This window comes from Tetrao urogallus, assembly GCF_951394365.1.
Source record: "Tetrao urogallus genome assembly, chromosome: 19".
Taxonomy (NCBI): domain Eukaryota; kingdom Metazoa; phylum Chordata; class Aves; order Galliformes; family Phasianidae; genus Tetrao; species Tetrao urogallus.
In genome coordinates, this window is record NC_136832.1 from 7,731,890 (window position 1) to 7,741,051 (window position 9,162).

Below are 9,162 nucleotides of genomic sequence, written 5' to 3' on the forward strand. Positions count from 1 at the left end.
ATGGCTGTGAGTTTGGGAGTCGGTGATGGATGTCACTCTGACCCTTGCTTCCCAATGCAGCTTAAAGAAGAAAACAAGCAGCTTGCATCTCTTTTTTTTTTTTTTTTTTTTTTCTTAATCATCTAAAATTTCCATTCACATTATCCTTCTGCAATACCCATCTAAAAGCATGCTAATGTTGGGCTCTACAAATTTCTGCAGAATCTCCTGGGAGCAGCAAGAGCCTCTGAAGAAGCAATATTTGGATGGGAAACTTATGTCCTCCAAGCTGGCGAGTTGCAACACTGACACAGATTTTTCTTGTCGCTGCAAAACTCTCCTTGTAAGAGGTACGAAACCCTTTCTGCCTTCCCCTCCTCCTCCTGTCTGTTATTTAACAACTGGCTGTGATTTACATGATTCATTAATGCAATGGTAACACTGACACACACATTCCCAAATAAACCAGAAGGTTTATACTTGACCTGGGCCCTCTGCTCACTGCAGACGTCCCTGAGGATTTGAAGAACAGTGATTTGAAGTGATTGCATTGGGTAAGGACATTATACAATGCAAATACAATTGGACACAAGCATTTAATTTTTAAAAAACACTGCTATCAGAGAGCCTTTCAGCCAGTGCAAACAACAGTTTAACTTCCCTCGCACAGCGTGAGTCTGGAATCCCCCAAGGACAGAGAAGCAAAGCGGGGCTGGTTTCAATCCAGAGATGTTCTGTCCAGGGATATGGATGGGATTGCTCTAAACTGTCCCCCTCAGCTCTGCATTGAGGTTTTGCCACCCTGAGAGGCAGCAGATGTGGGGTGTCCCTGTGCTGATCACCCTATGGAGCACAGTCGAAGCCCTGGGTGCTGGCTTCCCAGCAGTGAGAGCAGCAGGCTCAGGGACAAATGGTAAAGGTAATTAGTTGTCCCCCTCAGGTGGGAGTTTTATTGCTCCATTTGGGTTCTCGTGGAGTGAGAGGAATAAAAGGAGAGGGTTTAAAATGATCATTGCATAATAAGTGGCGGCAGCCTTGTTAATGTGCTGAGTGCCTACGAACAGCTGCTAGGCAAACACCCATAAGGGTTGGCTCTGATGCACATAACCTTCTGCCTTCCTGCAAATGGTTTCACTCCATCAGCTCCTTGCCATTTCCTATGCAGGCACTGAAAACTCAGGATTTGGAGCATGGAAAGCACGAATCCAGAGCAGCCAGAGAGGCTCCCAAGGCTCTTTGGGTATTCCTTTGGATGTCTTTGACAAAACCTTTCCCTCTGCAAAGAAGAGGCTCCCAAAAGCAGGGAAAGAAGGAGCTGGGAAGAAGAGGAGGAGAGATTCTTCTGGAACATCAATAGGTCTAAATTCACAGATTCAATTTTTTTCCTTGCTTTTGCCACCACAAATGGGAGCTGGATCCCAAAAAGTCTTAACTCCACAGAGCCAGCGCTCATTTCTGTACGCCTGAGTCCTTCCACCACCCATAAAAGCCTTTTGTGATCAGTGTAACTGCCCGTCTGAGCACTTCCCAACCATTATGTAGGAAGAAATGAGTATTGCTGTTATTCTCTGACTCCCCAAACTACAGGAAACAAGGAACCTAGACAGAGAGAGTGGGAAAAGATGTCCCTACTTTCCCTTGTGACTCTGCAGGCTGTCAGCAGCCTTGGGAGGACACTAACAGGAGGAGAAAGGCAGATCCTTTTGGTTCCCAACAGGGAGCAAGCCTGGGTAGTGCAGGGATTATCTGCAGCAGCTTTTGTTTGGGTCTGGAAGGGAGCACTGAGGGCATTGCGAAGTGTTATGGCAATGTGAGGACACTGGAGCACTTCTCAAAGCACCCCTGTGGACCTATTAATTGCAATATTGGATCTTTCATCTTTTTCAGCAGGTTCCCAGCAATAGGCATGCAGCCAGCTTGGCTGGGGTTTTGTTTATTTTCCAGTTAACATAGAAGCAGAATCAATTCCAGCTAACAAAGCTAGAAATATCAGGAAAAAAAAAAGTTCAATTCCCATGGATCATCTGAGGCATATGCCTGGAAGGTATTTACTGGTAGCAGGGCAATTAGGGCAATGATAGGGCAGGGGACCAGGAACATCTCCCAGAAGAGGGTGTGAAACATAACAAGCCCATCATCAGCAAGGCAAGAGAAGTACCTTTGCTGTGTTGATTACCACTAACTAGATGGGAAAATTGTGCTTGGAAGCATGGCAGCACACACAAAACACAGCTGCAAATGCTCCCTACAGCAGTTCTCCCCCCAAGGTGGCAAGAGGCAGCTGAGTGGTGCTCATCTGATGTCCTGTTGCGATAAGTGTTGAGTGTGGCTGCCCAAACTGAGTAACCAGCACTTGTTACCAACCCTATTAAGCTTTAAGTGGCACTTTAGCCTTGCTCCTTGCTCACTCGTGCTGGGTTTGGGTTATTTAACACATGGACTCTGGCCACATGGTTCAACTGGAGCATAAACTGCCAGAAACTTAAACACTTGTTCACTTCACCACTGCCAGATTTCCCTCACCTTCATCGGGGCAGAGCTGCCAAGAGCGTTCTGTGAGTTCTTGCCAGGAGCATCTGTGAATTATGGATATCAATACCCAGTGACTTTCTATAGGTCACATTTTTGGCCCCATCAACACACAGTGGCAATCCAGGGCTGCCCAGCACACCTGCTATGTCCCTGAGCGATGTTGGGCAGATATAACATTGATACCATTTGCCTTTTTCAGCAACTCAAATGGGATTTCTCTAAGTGCCTCCCTTTGGGTTCTGCAGGTCACTGCTTACCATGCTCAAACCCTTTGCATTTATTTTCTCAGTGTTTACTTGTTTTAAATATGCAACTGTAACAGCGGAACATTTCAAAAACCTGAGTACGTGCTGATCTGAAGGGCCTTTATGCTCTTAAAGCCATATTATGAGAAGTGTGAAGTTGTTGTGCAGTCCCTTCCCTGGATGCTGGCTGCTTCTAGTCTCAGTCCCATCCTGAGCAGCCTTTGGGGGTGGAGAGATCTGGGCTGAGCGTGCAGGAGAAATGCAAGGCTTTAGGTTGAAAACACTGAGTGTGAGTCATAATTCTCCAGAAACTGAACAAAAAAAAAGAAAAAGATGCACCAGCTGCGATACATGGAGAGGTTTTGAAAATCTCTGATTGAAGTATATAACTACAGCGGGTCTGCTAGCAAAACCTGAATGAAGGCAGTGAGGTCCAAAGTCGGCCGTACGCCCCCGGCTCTGTGTCACTGGGGATTTAGCACTACAGAGGGACAAATCCAAGTGAGCAGAGAGCAGCCGGACCCACGGGCGGCTCCTCTGGGAACGGCCGACGCTGCGTTTGCTCTCTGCGTTCAGCACCACGGCCAGCGCCGGGCCGTTCACTGCCGTTTCGTCCTTTGGGCCAACTTTGGGTTGGCGGCGTCCCCAAGAGAAGGGAATAAAAGGAGGCAGATCCGTGCTCTGCTCATCTCTGTGCTGCCCCCAACGGTGGGCAGTCATCCTGGTCCAACCACAGCCTCTGTTTGTTGCGCTGTTTGGGAATCTTGGCGATGCTAGTTGTTCAGAAGGAGCTTGGAAGTGCTGATCTGATCCCCAAGCTGACCTGTGGTGTACGGTTTAATGAGGCTGGTTTATGTATGCCGTACCCTAAATCTAAAGGTTAGGGTGTTGGGGGCCATAAATATTCACTCTGCACTGACTGGGTATTTCAAACAAGCTTTTAAATATTTATGGCGGTGCTTCAATGGCTGAAGGAGAATCTTGTAATAGTATTAAGAGAAAAAAAACCCTTCTGTATCTAAAAGCTCAGCGTGAGCCATTTTCATATATTATGCATCACTAAGTGCTGTTTATGGCCCTTCTTGGCAGAATTGGTGCTGTAACAAGACAGAGTTCACGCGTGTGGGGCCGTGCAGCTCCTAGGGTGAACGGGTGCTATTTTAACATGCTAAACAGGATATTTTGCTGGGAAGTGACAGAGAATTACAGAATACTACCAATACTGGCTGCATTAAAAATGCCGTCTGGCTGTCATGGTGCAATTCAATCACAGCTGTGCCCTGCTGCCTCTAAAAAGATCTCAACCAACCCAAGTGTGAATTCTGAGGAAAACATCTGAACATGGGAGCAGATGAGTCGGACACAAGCAGCAGGATGGAGCTGGAGCTGTTGCCAAGTTGCACCGTGTTTGGTGTTCAATCTGGGGCTGCCCTGCAGCAATGTGAATGCTGTCAGAGTGGGAATCCAGTGTCTGCAGCTCAACCCTTGGGCCAGCAGAGAGAGCAGCAAAGAGAAAATCACTTGCAGTTTTTAATTAGCTTCTAATTAAGACCGAGATGGGCTTTTGACTCTGTGCAGAGCAGCACAATTCAGTCTGACTGATCCCTCTTTCTGGGTGCTATGGGAGTGTGGCCTCATTACTCTCAGCTCCTTGATTTTTATACATGCTTACGATTTAGGGGAAAGTGCTCTGTCAGCTGAGTTCCCCAGGACTCCTGTGCCTGGCTGGTAAACTCCATCTCCCCTGTGAAGTCTTTTTGTGCAGAGTTAGGGGAAACAACCCAGGTTTTCCCACTCTGCTTCGAGGATGGTGGGTGAACTCAAAAGAAATGGGAGAACGATGGACAAGAGAGGGATGCACGTCACGCACCGCATGCATAGAGAACAGGATCTCGTAAGCTTCATTTCCTTAGGAAATCAGGTTTAAAATTAAGGCTAATCAGAATTAAGAAACACTGCCGTTACCCTAAACCAAATGATACTATAATATACTCAGTATATTACATTCTCAATAGCAAAGCAGCATCTGCTACATAAAATGAAATGTGTGTGTCACCATATGTAGGCAGCATAATGTGGACTCAAATTAAATAAAAACATTTCAGGGTATATGGTCCAATGTGCAATCTGGGCCCTGGGAAATGCTGAGATTTACTCTGAAGTTCCTAACAGTTGGCTAAAATGCTGAACCCAAAGCAGCACAAACCCGGGTCTTTTTAGCAACATAAGCTGTTGTCTGCACTTCCCCCCCAATGAGTCAATATTGCTTCAGGAGTGCATTGTTTCTCTTTTTCTTTCTTTTTTCTTTTTTTTTCCTATTTATCTGTGTTTCCTAATGAGGTTTCTTCCCATTAGCTACAAAACACCTGAGCAAGCAGAGACCTGGGCAGCAGCAAGCACTGCCTTCCCTCCATGGAAGGTGCAGGAGGGCACTTGGAAGCCTCATAATAGCATTCGGTCTGCGATCCACGTGCTGCAGATGAATGGGAAGAGGTAAACTTTGCACAGCAGTGTGACTCCAACCCTTTCCAGCCACTCTTTTTCTCCCTGAAAGCTCTCACCGAGCAAGTGGCTTCTCAAGAAGCTCACACAATCCTGTGCTATTTTGAAGCAATCAGGCTGAGCTGCACGAGGCAATCCTCCCAGTGTGAATCGTGCTCAATGAGACTCTGATGTTTGCCATTACCCTCCTGTTGACCCCACCTGTTGATACAACAACATGGTAGAAAGTTTGGGTTCTCTTCAGGTGCCTGAAACACTGAAACCATGCTGGGGGGGGGTTTGCCTGGCTGGAACAGCTAAGGATTTTGTAGCCAGCAAGCATTGATCGTAGGATGAGCTCAACCCTTTTGAATCAGCTAGGGAGGATTTGCTTTTCTTTTGAAGAGAATCTATTAGGCACAAAAGAAGCAAACGCAAAGCCATTGTTCAGTGCCAGGAAGGAAGGGATGTTTGCACAGTGCGTGGCCTGGCTGAGGTTTTATCCTTCTTGCTCAAGTCCTTGAATTATTTTCAGACCAGAAAAGGCATTGTTCTGCTCTTTAAAACAAAATTTCCAACTGTGAGGCTTGGATAGAAGCGTCTGATGAGTTAAAAATACAACATACCAAAAACAAAGGGCAAGGCAATGCCTCCAGTGGAACTAGCTGTGCTACCACCTGGAAATGTTGGATACACCTGTAAAGGCTCCAGGAATTCACAGGGCACAAAAGCAAAAGGTCTGAGTGCTGTTTACAGTAGGCGAATTGCAGGGAGAGAGCTGTAACCAAGCCCACAGTGCCTGGGGCAGTGCAGCTGAGAGCTGTGCCTCAGGGTCATCCCAGATTGCTGCAGCAATGGGGATGGGCTCATCTCACCAAAACAGCAGAGAGCTGAGGAACCTGTTACCCATATTGTTTTAACGAGGAAGTTCCCCATGGCTTGTGTTGAAGGAAAATCCTGCAACCACACAGTGCTCTGTTCCAGCTCCCTTCCTATTCATCTTCTGCACTTCCACAGTTCTTCAGCTGCTGTTTTATTTCTGGTTTCTAATGCAAGAGGCTGGTTCTCACCATTCCTGATGGTGCACTGCTGGTTGCTGACCTGTTCTCACTTGGTCTCCCCAAAGCATTAGCTGATGGATTGAAGTCTGGCAGTCTGCTCCTCCACCTGCTTCTGAGCTGCAGAAGAAGGGCTGCAGAGAATGAGAGTTGTTTTCTAAAACTTAGAAAAAAGCAAGCCGTCTTTTCAGATCCATGCATGCATCTTGTTTTTCTTTTCCTCAGTCCTTCGGGTGCATTTTGAACCCCTAATGCTAACACAGCAAGTAAAACACGTGGGACGCAGCCTTGCTGACCCCGAATCAGCAGCCTAATACAATTAGGAGGCATAAACCAAGGTCAGCCAAGGAGTGAAGCAAAGAACTGTACGTGGGGGCATTTTGGAAGACCCAAATGAAGTCCCCTGCCAAATGCTTTGGCCAAATGCACCACCTCTGTTTTATGCCTGTGTTGGAAGTGAACAAAGGCAGCTGCCACCGAGGTGTTCCTGGACATCAGCAGTACATGGGCACACACAGGAGCGTTCTTCAAGATGGGAGAGAAAAAAAAATAAAACAGCCTGTAAATACTTGTAACCCCGGGGCAACAGAACACATATCCTGGCAACGCGTGTGGGTTTTACTCTTCCATGACAATTTGCTTTGCTATTCATGAAAAAATATGTTGGTGCTGTTACCTTAGCAACTGCCGCATCACGTTCCGGCGATGCTCTGCCCGAGGTGCGTGGAGCCCTGCCTTAAAGGAGCACATCTGTCTCTCCTGTGCCTCTCCCCGTGGAAATAGAGCTCAGCTGAGCTGGGATCCTCACCAGGGAAGTCTCAGAAGTTGGTAATGAAGCAGGAGGAAATGCGTTCATTTAGATGCACTGTTTTGGAGCTGTGTCTGATAATGGCCCGAATCCACTTTGGACGATATGTTGGATAAACTCGCAGCAAAAAGGAGCTACTTTCCCAAAAATATTTTCACTTTTTAAGGGAAGAAAAATGGCAATGAGAAGCCACTGGCAGGCTGGATGTATGGCAGGGAACATCTCTGTCCAGCTGTCTCCACCCATAGTGTCCATCTTCTGGATTGGGCCAATTTCCCAAGAAACAACCATTTTTGCCTTCCTTTGTGTTGACTTCAATAGAGAAATTCAGCCCCAGTTGCTGTAGGTGGGATCCCTAGGCAATTCCTACAGAAAGATAAGGTGAAAATCTATCACACAGTGACATCTCACCTGTAATGTGTGGAGAAGCCAGGAAGCTTCTTTTGGAAAGGCTCTTGGCTCTGAGTTAACTGCGCCAAGCAATGGAAGAGCTCCATGCCTCCAGCTGGGCCCTTTCACCTCCCCCTGAGGGAACACAGCTCCATTTTCTAGTCAGAATTCTTCCAACTTCCACTCCACACTGTGGACTATCACTTTGCTTCTGTTATCAGAAAAAAGACCCTTTGTGTGCAGAAACCTCCCTCCCAGGGCAGCCTCTGCTCTCAGCCCCATGGCAGCATCTCCAGACCTCACAGCTCTGAGCCCTTTCCAACTTTCTGCAGGTGTTTTCCAAGTCAGCGTAAGACACCACGGGAATCAGAAGACCCAGTTTGTGTTCCTTTGCTGTGTCACTATGGGCAATTTTTCCTTTCATTTCTCTGTTTCTCTGATTTACACCCAGCAGGGGAGCTCCATGGGCAGGGCCTTATCCATGGAAGCCTTGGGCACAGGTTCTGTGACAGTGTTCTTGGCATTAATTACAAAAGGCAGTAAAAGAGGAATCAATTAAAACCAATGACAGAGCTTATGCTTTTGTCATTTACCCAGGTGCAAGCCATAATTATTGCTATGAAGGTCACTGGAGCTGGATGTTTATAAAAGCAAAGGAGAGGGTGGAAACAGGACCCTTTTTGGGGATGTGCTGTCTGATCAATTTCACAGCCAAACCTGGTACCACTCTTTGGGATCTCTCTGGCCCTTCTCTGTCCTCTGGTTTTGGATGAGAGCCCATTCCCAGGCAGAGCATCCTGCTGCAGTCCCAGCTGGGGGAAGGTGATGTCTATGGTAAAAAAAAAAGCTTTCTAAGGCACGAGGGGAGGATGTGTTCAGACCTCATTGCACACCTGATGCTCTTGGCCTCAGTGCACTGCTCTCGATAAAGTCAAGAGGAGCTTAATGCTTTTTAAAGGTCCTCTGTTTTTATGGGCTATAAAGCATTGACCTTAAAGGGAGATGTTGAGGGAAGTATATTAAAGGGAGGCCTATGGGGGATGGCCAGGCACACCAGCTTTCCTGCAGCTGCTCTCTGGGCTGCTTTTTTTTTTTCCCAAGCTCTCTCTAAACTGATCTGATTTTTTTCCCATGGAGGTGCAGGATGCTGGTGAGTCCTACTGCAGCCACAAAGCTTCCCTTTGGGCACCCACTGATGGCAACACACTGCTTTTGTGCGGTTTGATCTCAGTAGCCTGGCCCTGCGGAGTCCCAGCTTAGTGTCACTGAGCTGCAAACGCTTTGCCTTCCACCCTTTGCTTTGATGGGGAGTTCAGGGAGCCCACCTCCCACTCCAGCAGTGACCATTGCCACAGAACTGCTGCAGAAGTGCTCCAAAATGAGCACTTAAGGAAGGAAAGTCCTCTTGTGGGGCCTCTGCTAATTGGATGCCAGTGGCAAGTGATTTCTATTAAGGCACTCATTAAGGGCAGACATTGTGCATCACATTTCTCACACGTGAAAAAGGGGGTGATGGTGTTTGTCAGCCCGTTCTGCCAGCTACTGTGGGACTTAACAGCATCCATGAGGTCCTGGGAAAGCTGTGAGCTGGAGAGCATTTGGAACGTGTGTAAAGGGGGGGGATGGATGTATCATTCCCACGGGTACTGAGAAGGGCACAGTGTGAGGT